At 39.1% G+C, this 14,710-nt stretch overlaps 1 long non-coding RNA gene across 1 annotated transcript in view; it reads left to right on the top strand.

The window, feature by feature from the left end:
• Positions 1-398, top strand: part of LOC139077800 (uncharacterized) — a 28,290-nt gene extending 27,892 nt beyond the window's left edge. Inside the window, exon 3 of the long non-coding RNA XR_011530315.1 lies at positions 102-398. This is a non-coding gene — a long non-coding RNA (uncharacterized lncRNA). The remainder of the gene's footprint in view (positions 1-101) is intronic.
• The last annotated feature ends 14,312 nt before the right edge of the window (positions 399-14,710 follow it).

Raw genomic sequence — 14,710 nt, 5'->3', positions numbered from 1 at the left:
TGATTTAAATTTTATTTAAAATGTTTAAACCGATATTTTAATTTTTTAATTGTTAAGTTGTTAATTTTAGTTAAAATGAATTTTGTTTTTCTCTTTTCCAGTTTTCTCTCAGAGCATGCTTTTTTCTAATGGAGAAGAAAAATGCTTATCTTATACTGTTAAGCGAAAATGAAAATTCAGCAGTATGTATACAGTCTAGCTACAAATATATAAGAATTATGACGGAAAACTAAAACTGGAATGAACTATGCCAACCTGTTAAGAGTGACTGGATTGTGGGTCCAAGCCTTATTTTGATGATTGCAGTCTTTTAGCATTGTCTAATTTAGCTCAAATGCATATCTTTCTCTTTTATAATACGATGTATAAAGCATACTTCAATAAAACGATGTCCCTTCTTTCCCTTTTAATTAATAACTTGAGTTGAAAAAAACCTCATATAAATCACAAAAGGATTTATAAGCAACATTCCTTGCTGCTTACTGCTTAGTCGCTTTCATTGGAAACAAAATTTAATTAGAATACTATATATAAACTGCAAATTTACCCTCTTGCTCTTGTATGAAACAGCATCATGAAGCACTGTAGAAACAGTATTAGACTGGAGTGGGGCAATGGGAACCTCAGTTCCACATGTGCCCCTAATCATCCAGGTGACCTGGGGTGACACAGGTTCCTCCCATGCTTCAGTTGCCCACATGTGTTACCTAGAAAGCCGGCTGGCTGACGCCTCCTGGTCCTTTCTGCCTCTAAAACACTCTTGCAGCATCTTCTCTGCTTCTGAGCCTTTGTGATTCCCCTGGTGTCTCTCTGCCTCTCTCCTCTCTAAAGGCACATAGTGACAATGGTCCAAGATATTGTAGTCTCAAGGATGTTAGTGGCATGTGAGAAATTTTTTTTAACGTAAGCAACATTACTCATGAGAGTGAGTTTTTGTGACATTTGTAAGTCTGTGGTATGATGATTTTTGCCTATGCGTATAGCACCATTCCAGTTCTGTCTTTCAAACTCTAAGAACCAAAGATATTTTAAAGTTCAGCAATATATCTTTTTAAAAATCCCTTTTTTAACCCACCTACAAAAAGATTGGCCACAAATGGAAACAGTAGTGTTATACATTTACTACTGCTTCCAGGGGGACATTCGATGGAATGATACAGGAGGAGTCTTGCTGTTGGGATGTGTTCTTGGCTCATAATCCAAGCAAATAGCGACTATTCTAACATGGTTCTAAGAACGTCCGGGTACACCTTGGTGAGGTCCTTTCAGACTTTTGAGGCTTACTCTTTTTGTCTTATTTGTTCAGTCAGTTTGGCCACTGCTGATAGACTTGGATGTGGACCCACTAAAAGCACAGGAGATACAAACCATGCAGCAGAAGGGTGAATGGAATTTCAGGACTACTTGGCTTGCATGTCCGTAAGAGAGTTTCCTCCAAGTGAGACTCACTCCAGGGAACAGAATAGCTGGACAAATAATAATAGTGTTATTGATGATGTTAATAGTGGCTAACACAGCACTTCCTACATTCTAGGCATTGTTCTAAAATTTTTCAAGGTTTTAACTTATTTAATCTCCATAATAACCTTATGAAGGAGGTCCATTGTTAGCTCCATTTGGCTGAGGAGGAAATCAAGGGGATGAGTCACTTGCCCAAGGTCACAACTGTTAAGTGGCAAGATCAGGATTTGAATTCAGACCAATCTGACTCTAGACCTGTGCTCCTAACCACCTTGCTATTGGCTCTCTACTAGTCTATGTTCAGCAATCTGTGCAGAATGTAGGCATGAGTCAGGAGCCAGCTAGGCCTTCTGGATCACGTATGTTCCTCACTTTCTAGTTACTGTACCTGAGGCCTCAGCCTGCTCTCTCCACGCTTTCCTGCCACATGAGGTCAACTTCTTCCTAATGAAATATTTGCTGGGGTCTATGAGTAGGGGTTTAGAAACAAATCTAACTTTAGGCAGGTGTAAGGGCTCCAAACTTTGGGAATAAGCAATAAAGCCACAAAATGTAAAAGAATGCCCGTCTAGGAGTAGGGAAACCTGGGTTCAATTTCCAGTTCAGCTACAGATACCTGGACCCCAAGAGAGGGGCCCAGGGAGTTACGAGGCTCTGTATGGGTCACATACAGAACCTTATAACTGTATATTTAAAATTTTTTCCCCCGAATAATTCTGCCACTCATACCAGGTTTGAGAATCCCTAAACCAGAACATGAAGAAAGTAAAATATTCAAGGGCAAAAAAGAACGTGGATCTCTACTGCATATGTATGTTCATTAGAGAAGACGATGGAGTGTCCTAACAGCCTAATCCTGGAGGCAGAAGGAAAGAATCAGAATTGAGAGCAAATTTAGCCTCAAACCCCTATGCTCATGCTATGCTGAACAGCTCCCCAATATCACATGACTGAAGCCTCCCCAGCACCCGCCTGTGTGGTGGCTGTGGTGTAGTGGGGTGAGTCCAGAGGGGAGGGAGCTGATGATGCCTGGGGAGTCAAGGGAGATTTCTCAGATGGGGTCACTTTAGACAGAAGGCATTATTTATACATTGGGTCCTTATTTGGACCGAAATCTGGGAGCAGTTTAGAGCCTGAACATGAAGAGGTTTAGTTTGGAAGGAATTAAAACCACTCAGTGGACAGCTCATTTTACTCCATCTGCCCAGGATTCCATCCTGTGGACAGTGATAGAAACCGGCTCCCCTCCCACCCCACCCTAGCCTGGCGCCTTCATTTCTGCTCCTGTCTATCTAGGTCCAGTCCCCTCAAGTGAAAGAGTATAACCAGAAACTAAAATAGGGATTTTAACAGACATGTTGATGTATTTTTATTCATCTTGACTACATATTAGCTTCTGCCTCTTCTGGATTGTATTTGCATTTCTTTTAGTTATCAATTATCAAATATTTGAAACATATAGAGAATTCAGAAAATTGAATGATACCTATATTCCCATCTTCCATAATTAGCAAATGTTAATATTTTACCCTATTTGCTCCAGATTGTTCTCATTTGTGAAGAAATAAAACATTGCAGTGCCTACCCTCATCTTGCCTCTGACATCTTAATGTTTGTTAAGGAAAATACTTCAGTAATGTTGATGTTTACCCCGCTAAAAATGGCATTATGTAAGAACTGCAGGGGATCTGAGGGATCATATGCTCCATTTTCCTTTGACAACTGAGTCCTGAAGATTCTAGAAAGTGGGCAGAGTTCTGGGATTATGGCCGAGTTGGTCGGCCAATAATGTTTGGTTTTCTATTATTGGTCAGCTTATGCACCATCTCAGGAGTGTTGGCACGAGTAGGGTAACATTCCCATTTTGATTTTTAGAGTATGTCACATCTCCTGACCCTATCTACCCATCTTCATTCCCACTGCGGCTGGGTTAATTCAAGCCCCTGTTAACTCTTATGATAGCAGTAGCCGCTTTGCACGCCTCCCTGCCTCCCAACTTACTCTGCTCTTATCGCGCATACCAAGTGTTTGAGTGTCGTCAAGGCTTCTTTGAGCTCCCTGCTGTACCCTTCTTCATGGGAGTTTTGATAAGGAGACCCAAGAAGGGAAGAGATTCTGGTGTCTGATATAGTAATACTAATAATAATGATCCCAAACATTTATTGAAGGCTTACCAACTGCCAAGGATTGTTCTCTGAACTTTATATGAATTAGTTCGTTACATTCCCATAGCATCTCTATGACATATGTCCTATAATTACCCCTGTTTAAGGGATGAAGAAGCTTAGGCGCTACAGGAGTAAGTGGCTTGCTCAAGTTTTCCCAGCTAGTAAGTGGCAGAGCTAAGGTTTGGTCGTGGGCTCTCTGGCTCCAAAGCCTGATTTATTTACCATCACACCAGCCTAACTTTCAATGCAGCCGTTGATGGCAATGAATGAAAGAGCAAGCCCATTTGAGGGTTTCATATTCTTGTTTGTCCTTCATACATGGTGCACTCTGTCAGATTCTTCAAAAGTCAGTGTTTTGCATCTTTTGAATGAGTTCCGTTTGGTAATTATTTTGAAGTTGAAGTATCTGGAACACCAAAATATTTCTCCACAGAAGCAATGTCATAAAGAGTGGTTAAATTTCCAGACAAATCCATAGTCTATTTAAGCTACGAGATAGCTAAATATGCTGATTTGCAATAAAATAAGAGAAAAAGAGCAGTGCTGTCGCAATATTAATAAAACGAGAAAGCCAAATGTTATTATGTTTCTCTCTTGGTTGATTGTGCTGAAGGGAAAGGAGGAGGAGGAAGTAGATAGAAACTTTGGAGAAGACTTTAGATTTGTGATACTTCAAGGGGCTTTGGGGATAAATGCTTATTGTATCCAATTTCATTCAAAATTTAGACTTTCCTTTTATTTGATACCATTGTGCTAGTAGTAATGTTTTTATACTTCTAGAACTCCAAACAACAAGGAATTGTTGATGTTGCTTGCATATATAACCAAGAGAAGATGATAGATTTTGCTGAAGTAGCTAGGAAAGAACTAGAGAGAAAAAAAGAAGAAGGAAAGAAGTTACAGAGAATACAAATCTTGTTTTGTAAATAGAGATCATTTGAGTTGTAATGAGTTTAAAAAATAGAAGTAGAGTAGGTGTGCTATGTACATGTCTTCCAAGTGGGAAAATGATGGTGAGGAAAAAATTTTGAGTGACAGATTTCCTTCTGCCGGTCAACAGTAGCACCACTGACTCAAACCAACATGGTGGGTGGAAGGAGGAGGAAACTGCGCAACCAGCTAGAAGCTGATATTCCCAAAGGGCATTTCTAATTTACACATACTTTATATTTCTCTGATATAAAGTATTTTCTTTCTTAAATGGATTGGGCATTTTGAGAAAATGATGTTGGAATTCTTTTATAGAACACAAAATTATACAGTGCAAAAGCAAATGCACTGTATAGTAATTATTATTTTTTAACAGCAGTGTTTTCTCTTCTCTTTTTCAGACATTTTTAATGCACCTCTGCAGGGCCTGTTCTTTGAAGTCTAGTTATTCCTGGGCTCTCCTTCTGAAGGGTAAGGAGCCTTGCAAGAGTGGTTTCCAATAACCTGCTGTTTACAGTGACTGGGACCAGCTTGCCCAGTTATTTAGGCTCAGCTCTGTTCCTAGTCCACCTTGCCTATATTTTGTTTCTTTGTTTCACGACACAGTCCACAGACACTGGGGTAGACAGGCGTGTTTCAGCCACCATAACAGAACCATTCCCTTATTACACATGGAGCTGGAGTTGAAGCTCAACCTTGGCTGCAAGGAGGAGGAAGTGTTGGATCTGACACTGCTAAGGGATTTAGAAACATTGCTGTTTTCAAAACATGTCACCAGGTCATTAATTAAACACTAAAACACGTAACTTGAACTGAATCAGTTCAAGAGAACCCATCCCCCCCAATGCTTCCATTTTGGCCCATATGAAATACACATGATTTAAATCTTACCGAAAACTTGTAAGGGTGCCAGTTTCAATAGCTGGATCATAGATATAATTTTTTCCAGTTTGTGAAAGGAGGAATAACGAACCTGAAAAAACTGGATTATTTTCAGTTTCATTGCCTAGCTAATGATATTGGCAAAATTAGTTTAAGATACTTACAGATTTGAAGTGTTCGTGGTGTGAAGCTTTATAAGCCCTGCTTATGTGATTCCCTTTGAAGTTAGTCCTGGAAACACTTTGTTCTTAGAAGATGATGGAATGAACTCTGAAATGGACATGTGTTCCCAAGTAAAATTAAAAAATTAAAAAAAAATCTGATTTGTCTAGAGTTCTTGGAGAAGTGATAAATAACATGGTCTCCTATTTATTTTTTCACTTTCTACTTAGAACTGCAGCTCTGAAATATTCCAATGAAATTGTTCAATCGCCTCACCCAACTCAAATCAGTGGATGCAAAGCTTTTTCTCGTGATTTCTGAATTTATAGGTCCCAAGTGAACTGAAACTGGTGATTTCTTTCTGCTGAGTAGCAATTTGGAGGGGGTACTTTTGAAATTTTGTCAAAGTAAAATTTCCAAGAAGCTCCTTTGAGTCTTTTTCCTGGGATTTAGTAAGAAGGAGGGGGAAACATGGCTGGTTTCACCATCCCTTCACTGGATGAATATTAAAACATTCTAATTCTATTGATGTTCCTGACATTTTTATATAAGAATCTTGAAAAACACTATATATGCATATATTCCCTACCCCATTTTTTGGTTTGAGGCAGGATTGAACATGACTACATAATACATTTTTCTAGTGAAAACAAAATAAAGACAACTTTTCTATTTCCTTTGTTACTTGAAACCACCCTAGTGACTATCAATGTAGAAATGTAATTTTTAGTCACTCATAAAAGAAAGTTTATTTTTTAACCTCTTCAATAATAATTATTTAATTATAATTATTTATATTTATTATAATTATACGAATAAATAACTATTTAATCATAGTTCACTATTTTCCACCAATGTTCCGTTAGTTCTCACTGGAGAAGCCACTTAAAGAAGGAGCTGTGCTGTGCAGGGAGCTTCATCACAGAGCTTGGGTTCTGGTGGATTGGCTGTGCGTCTCGCTCACAGAGGGTATATCCATGGCAGTAGGATGGTGGTACAGTTGGATGTACGTAGTACAATAGGATGTATTTTGGTGAGTGGTTCAGCAGGGGCGCATCTAGTTGGTAGCAGCACATTACTTATTTCAAAGAAAAGTAGCAACAGCACATAAGTCAAGTGTAAATTAGCAGAGATGAAAATGTCCCGAGGAAAGACCTGTACACTCACATTCAGGATGCTTCCATAACGATGTGACTTAGAAACACCAGAGTGATCCAACATCTCGGAACCTGTGGTTCTAACTATAAAATGCAAACAATGACCGTTTGCTGTGAAAATTAAATGTGATACTCTCTATGAAAATGTTTGGCCAACTACAAGATCCTGTGTAATTGCAGCATGCCTTGTAATTTCATAACTTCTTTTGGTCAAACCGATACCAATTTCTTTGAGACTTCATTTGTTTAAAAAAATTAACTTATAAATGAATAGCTAGAGGTTTCTAGAATTGAAGTCTGAGATGTGGATCTATGTTTGTAAGGATAACACACAGCAGCCATGTTAATCTGTACCCCTACACTCTCTTTCTGGATGGAAACACTAAGGGCAATTAGACTTGGAGAGACTGAACTGAAGTTTGCCTGTGCTATTTCTCAGCTGTGTGACATGGGACTAATTCTTGGACTTCTCTGAGGAGATTTTTGTCCTTCCAGATTGGTGTAATAATACCCATCTCTCAAGGTTATTTTGTGAATTGCATTAAGACCACCACGCGCCTAGTATATAGTGGTTGGCAGATGGAAATTGTAGTAATACTACATTTAGGGCTTACTATGTATGATGCATGGCTCTAATCACTTTAAAGATATTAACTCATTGAATTCTCACAATATTTCAATGGGTCAGTAATATTTTATTCCCATTTTATAGATGGGAAAACAGAGGCACAGAAGATTAAGTAACTTGCTCAGCATCAGATATCTAGGAAGTGTTGGAACCAAGCTTTAAATTTAGGGCAGACCGGCATCAGAGTCTGTGTGCTTAACCATCACAGCGACCTACCTCTCAACAGGAAAGGTCTTTTCTTTTACGGTATCTAGGGCTTTGATTTGGATTTACGGAGCATGTATGACTTTCTCATGTGCAGGAGACCTTGAATTCTGCAGAAACTTCTTGCAGAAACGTTTTTCCTAAAATAGTGGGTATGAATAGCATAATTCTTGTATAGTAACAAGATGCAGTAGATTCATAGTGTATACAGATTTTCAAATACTTATACTTCAGTTCTTCCATTCATAAACTGAGAGAGGCAAAATGTCTTTGATCAGATTAAGTACCAATACTATGCTTGTATTAGCATACTCGTAATTATCCACTTTCTTGGAAATTTCTTAACTACTATACAATTTAATGATTTGAAATAAAATTTACTTTAGTGTTTTTGTATATTTGCACAAGAAGAACTTATTAGTTATGTGACTTCAGGCAAGTTCCATAAATTCTCTGAGTCCTACTAGTATTCTAACCTGAAAAGCAGGAAACCTAATCACTCTTGTTTCTACAGTGAGAATCAGATGTAAATGGCTTTGGTAAATACTCAAGTGCTACCTAATGCGAGGATCATTATTAGTATCAAGAGAGTTCCAGGATTTCATGTGGTTGCTCATTAAAGTGCCTAGAGAGCTGGGATGTGAAATCCACATTTCTCAATCCCAGACCTTGGACAGTCGTCTGAGATATCACCCTACTGGGAATACGTGGGGCTTAGACCACGTTGCTTAACTGATTCCCATGGGAGGTGTTGGCTCATGTAGTGAGATGCATTCTATGAATCACATAAAAACTGGCCTAGTTGACTCCATGGTACCAACTCTGAGAATTTAGAATTCTAAAAACAAGGGAAGCTCTTTTGCAACTTAACTGAACTTTCAAATTAAAACTTCAAGATTAGTTAGTATTAGCATTTTATAGTGGAACCTTTGCAAAGAAAACTAAACATGATCACCACCAGTGTTTTCAGCAGGCTCCAGTTTTCCCACAGGAAATGGAGAACTCTTTTTCATTTTAGCCATAGGAATTGGTATTGTTTATTTCTTATCCATATGTTTTGTGTCTGAAAATGTCCCAAGATCATCAAGCCCAGCAGGTGTTCCTGACTGCTCCCTCTCATGCCCTTGAACTCCCCTCTCATCCTCCACTTCTCTTTACAGTTCCTCCAGGCTCCAAACCGTTCTCTTACTCAGAGTTCTTCTTCACATTCTGATCTCCCTCCTCCTCCTCATTTGCTGAGTCTTAATTCTGTACATCCAAAAGCATTGAGAATTAAGGTCGTTACCTCTAATGCTACCATCTTTTCTCCCACTACCAAACAAGTTTTCCCTGGAGAAGTGGGGGGAGAGGGGAAAGAAAGGGATGTGCCTAATATCAGACACCAACCATTTTGGATAGAATAAACCACTTTCTCTTTAAAACAAGGGCGAGCTGCCCGCTCTGGGCCTCATTGGAAGGGCCTTTTCCCAGCATGCCTTGCACTTGTCTCCCAGAACCATTCTGGCTTCCCCTCTCCCACCCTTTTCCGGCTGTCCTTTGGACGTCCTTCAGCCCTCTTGACTTCCTTCTCTTTGAGGCATCAACACTGGTTGCACAGCTCTCCTTGTGCCTTTCCAGATTCTTCGCACATTTGCTGTCAGTTTGGGAATGATTCATGATCTCTGCATCCAAAATATTAGTTCTAGAAAAAATTCTCCCTGGTTTCCTGGTCTTATTTGGCTGAGGTGTGCACCATCCTAAGCCAGAGAATGGGGCAGGAGAAAAGTTGAGCTTTGTCCTGTCCCCTTGCTCTGGCTCGCTCGTGGATGTCACGCTTAGCTGAGGTCTCCAAGCCTGCAGTGAAAGTCATGGTCTGAAATATAAATGCTCCCTCTTGGTTTTTCTGTTCATTTTACGTTCAAAATAAAGTACATGTGTACTATTACTTATTTTACAAGGCTCTTGCTTTCAGCTAAAAATTGTGTTAATGATGTGTGAAGAATTAAAATTCTTCATTTGGCTTCATCAAATTATTTTGCATTGTTGATTTCCTTTATTTTCCTTTGGATTATATCAGGTCAGCTTTTGGTGTAGTTAGAAAAGTTATTTTCTGTTCTCAGATTAAAGTCTGCCTTTCTTCCCCTTAGCTATGTCATTCCTAATTATGTCCAGTTTCTGCTTACCAAGACCACCTAGAATCATTTCTCCCTCTTGAGTGTTTACAACCTTCAGAATCTTGCATGTCACAAATGCAAAACGGCTGGGTATCTGAACTTTGCAAGTACAGATCATTAATAGAGAGTCAACACAGTGTATGATGAATGAAACTGTGGTTTTCTCATGACTGTTTGTTCTGATAAATTTAAATGATTCTTGACCCACCGGTGCTGCAGCCTGAACTATCAGAATTCCCGTAAATGCGTCGATACTGCCACATGCTGATTTCTATGGCATTCTATGTAGGACTTTGGTAATATCCATGAGAGTAACAATGTGTGGAACCTTTTATTCAAGTTCATGTATTTTTTCTCTGCTTATTTGTTAACAAACGATAATATTTAGGTTAAAGGGTAGGATTTGAAAGAAAGTTCTCTTTTAAGCAAAGACCTTGGCAAATATGTTTCACAGAACATCATTATTTGTTCAGATGTAGTAGGATGGCATATAATTTTACTTCATTGAAGAAAATTAATAAAAGCGAGTTGACAGAACTAGAGAAGTGTGTGACAGGGAGAGAATAATAAAACCCATGTTTACATAAAATGTAAATACATATGTTTGAATATCTTGGTATGGCCTTACCATTAGTTCTGCCAATAAACATCCCAAGTTTACTAGGTTTTACAAACGTTTCTTAGCACTAGGGCTTAATGTGAAAAATAATGATAAAGTAACAATGGTTTTTAAAATGCTTACTGCTGCCAGGCACTGTATTAAACACCTACACTTTTACCTCATTTTATTCTCAGGACAACTCAGTGCAGTAAATACTATTATTATCATCCTTGTTTCACATATCTGGGGCTCTGGGTAGAGAGATTAGGTAATTGTCTTAAGTCACACAGCAGATGAGCCAGAATTTGAGTACATTTCTCTCAGGCTATAGACCCTGCCCTCATGCATATTGCCAACTGGAGGAGAGTCCATCTTTGAAGAAGCTGAGTCCCTCCCACAGTGGGTGCCACGTTAACTGGTGGCAGGTGGATTTCTCTTCTTTGTTTCCTCTCTGGTCAAAGTGTTAACCTGGCTCTTTTAGGGAAAGATGAAATGTCCTTTACAAATCTATCTTAAATACGTCTCTTTTTCTTGAACAAACTGGAATTTACTGTTCCCTCCTTTTATTATAGAGACTTAAGTGATGAAACTCTTTACTTTCTATCCCAGGGAGACTCCGTCCAATTTCCCCACTGGCTGAGAGAGAAAGACAAGCTGGGCAGGAGGCTCAGTTGGGAGAGTAGTTAGTGTGAGAGAGACGAGAGTGACCAGGTGGTGCTACAGATGCGGAGGGGGACACAGAAGTGCAGTCTCAATATTCTGCTTATGTCAGCACATGGGGCTCGAGGAAAGCCAAGACTTTAGGGGCGCACTCTACTTGGTGGGGTAGTTGCAGTCTGTAACGCAATAATTCTAATAAACCAGATTTTTGTTCTACAAAACTTTGAAGATCATGTTTGATTCTCATATGGAGTTTTATGGATCTATTAGGATAAACTCTGGTGGTGTTGGAGGAAAGTAATGGGATCTTTCAGTGGGAAAGAAACAGAATTATTGAGGCCCGACCGACCAATGATTCCAGATTGATTCCATTCAAGGCAATAGTTATCCACTTGAATGATTATATAAAAAGATCCATAGTGGCGAGTTTTTCTAGTTCTCTGTCTAATGTTATTTCACTCTATCCTTGGTAAATACAGTCTGAGATTACTTATACACTGACAAAGAAAATATTTTTTACCTGCAAAAATTCTGGGAATTTACATATTTTCTGAACAGGACTGATAAATGATTTGCAAAACCATAGGAGAATAATCTGGTGCTCTGTTGTATAATCTACCACATGTAAAAAACATTGTATTACTTTGCCTTCTTTTAATGTACCATGCAATCCTTTTCTAATGTAGAAACAATCGAAACCTGTTTTGTTTCTTTGAAAAATATTCTTAGAATGAAGGGCATTAACACACCCACAAACTCTAAGTTCAAAGTGTTGAGGAAAATTTCTTGCTACTAAATGTCATTCCAAAACCTTTGAGTCCTTGAAATTAACTACAAGTTGATTAGACCATCTTTGGAAAGGTAGAAAGAAGTTGGAAAGAAATTGAATTGGAGCATGTGTATTACTAATCTATCCTACACATGCTATAAGAGTAAAAGTTCTTTGTATTGATTCCTTTTAGAAATTTCATTAATAAATTGAGAAGCTTTAAGATTTTGAAGTCAAAAGGGCCTGGTTTAGATTGTAGCTTTGTCACTAATTGATCACACGTCTTTAAGTGAATTGCTTAATTTATTATCTTTTCACTTATCTGTTTTCAGTTTTTATCATCTGTATAATGGACTTATTAGCAGAATTTCCCTTGAAGGATGGTTGTGGAAGTGAACAAGCTAATGCACACAAGTTGCTTAACAATTGCTCATATGTAGTGACTCGTACTTTCTTTTAAAGAAAGCACATCTTTTATCATCATCATTAACATTAATAAATTCTGTTGGAGGGTTAATATTTATTATATAAATATTGACCTAAGATATATTATACTTTCAGATGTGTACAGAGAATAAGACCACTCTTTGTGTCTTTAATTGTAACCTCAAGGTGTTTGAAGGGAGGAACCCCCACACTGATGACTTCTGAACCACATAGGGTATGGCATAGTGTCTCATCCAAAAGGTTCTCAGGTTTTGACTCAATGCCAAAGTGAACTGATGTCCAAAAAAGAGAAGGGCTGGGAGTAGATAAAGGCTCCTGCGAGCATGCCCAGCCTCTCAGGAATCGCTTCAGGCTGGCTCCTATGGCCTTTGCTCCACTGTGGTTCCTCTCAATGCCCTTCTCTCTGCTTCAGCTCAAACTTTGCTGGGGTTTTTGTTTCACTCTCAGAGGCCTAACACCTGACTCACCCACAGAACCCTTCTTGGACCAAACACCCTACAGCTTTACAAACTTGCTGCTGAAGTAAGAGGTCTCCTACCCTGTACCACTGCAATCATTTGGCAGGAGAAAGGAGGTCAGAGTTATGGTCTGAAGCATCCAAAGCATTCACAGAGACTCTGGAACCATCTCCTCCTAAAGAGTGCATTGCTTAATAATGATCTGGAAAGTGGATCTATCAGATAGAAAGCTTAAAATAACTCAGCAGGGGGACTGGCTCCGTGGCCGAGTGGTTAAGTTCATGTGCTTCGCTGCGGCGGCCCAGGGTTCGGATCCTGGGCACGGACACGGCACCACTCGTCAGGCCACGTTGAGGCAGCGTCCCACATCCCACAACTAGAAGGACCTGCAACTAAGATATGCAACTATGTACCGGGGGGAGGGGGGGGGTGGGTGGGAAGATAAAGCAGAAAAAAAAAATAGCTCAGCAACTATATGCTATTTTTAGATACCTAATATAATGCTCTGATTCAGGGTGGGCCCTTCTTTCAGAGTTGGAAAAACCCTGTGCATGGGTGGTCTTGGGGGTTCCATTTGAGAATGAGAAGCTTGTCAGTTCATATTTCTATCAGAAATTTCCTTTGTTCCTTACTCTCATCTGGTTGGAACTGTGCCCTGCATTTTTCTTTCTGGCATCTCAGAGAGTGGCCAGGCATGAGACCGAAGGGCCATCTGAGATGTGGACATGGTTTATACTGTCTAGTCTTAAAAAAAAAAAAAAAGGCAAAGCTTCTTTTAAGAACTTTTTCTACTTGTCTACCAAAATGGCCATGAATGTCATTTTCTGACAGCTCACGTGAAGTCATAATCCAACACAAATGATTTCAATTTACATTTGGTCCACAGGGTACATGTGCTATTTTACACTGTGCATTTCAAATGCATGGGACTTATTTTCATACTGAATTGGTGTAATCAAGTGAAACAAATTTCAGTAGTGCAGGGAGGGGAGCAGAACAGCTGTCTAAATTCAATCCCTCCCCTCCATCTCCATCATCTGGGCAGGTTCACCACGAGCATAATGAGCTACCCAGTTGCTCGATTGACTGGCGGGAGAGTTCCTGGCCATCACGGCCGCTAGCTTTAAAATCCTTTGTTGAAAGTCAACAGAGCTCTGTGGACATTCCAAATAACTCCGGAACTGAACAAAATTTTATACAAAGTTGTTTTCCTGTAGAAAATGGCAAGTGTAATATAACAGAGCCGAGGATTTTCCTTAAACAATGTGGATAATTTGGAACTTAAGCCCGTATTGTAAAATTGATCTATGTGGAGGATGATTAAGCCTCAGTATCCACTTATTGTCCTGGCATAACTATTAGTGGTGCTTCTTATGACTTTCAAAAGTGCCTGGGTTTGGACAATTAATTTTATGGTCACTGTGATAATGAAGTATGTGGGAATTTGGAGACTGAGCACTGCCTATGCACTCTTAATTTGAAAATTAGTGTATACGGTTATGCGTCTCTTAACAGCATGGATACGCTCTGATAAATGAGTCATTGGGTGATTTCATCATTATGTGAACATCACAGAGTGTACTTACACAAATCTAGCTGGTATAAGCCGCTACACACCTAGGCAACATGGTTCTAATCTTATGGGACCACCATCATGTATGTGGGCCATCGTTGACCAAAATGTTGTTGTGCAGAGCATGACTGTATACAAGACGTAAACCTGACAGCAAATATGACTGGCAGGATCATTCACATTCTTAAAAGTTCTATGGTAATAAATGTTCTTTCTCAGGTGTCTACAATCTCAGTGTTTATGTCCTTTGTGTAAAGCTTGAATTAAGCACAGACTAAAATGTTTATTACTTATTATCCATTCTTATTTTAAACAGACTAGATGTTTCAACAAAAACAAACTGAACAAGAAAAAAACAGAAAAATTGATGAAAGGAAGAAATAAGGTTAATAAAAATAAGGTGAAACCTGGGACATACTTATTACTCCAAATGTATGCTTTAAAGTCTTGTAGCAAC

Source organism: Equus przewalskii, chromosome 20, assembly GCF_037783145.1.
Source record: "Equus przewalskii isolate Varuska chromosome 20, EquPr2, whole genome shotgun sequence".
In the NCBI taxonomy this organism is placed as follows: domain Eukaryota; kingdom Metazoa; phylum Chordata; class Mammalia; order Perissodactyla; family Equidae; genus Equus; species Equus przewalskii.
Note: the sequence above shows the minus strand (reverse complement) of the source record. Positions and strands in the feature narration are given on the sequence as shown.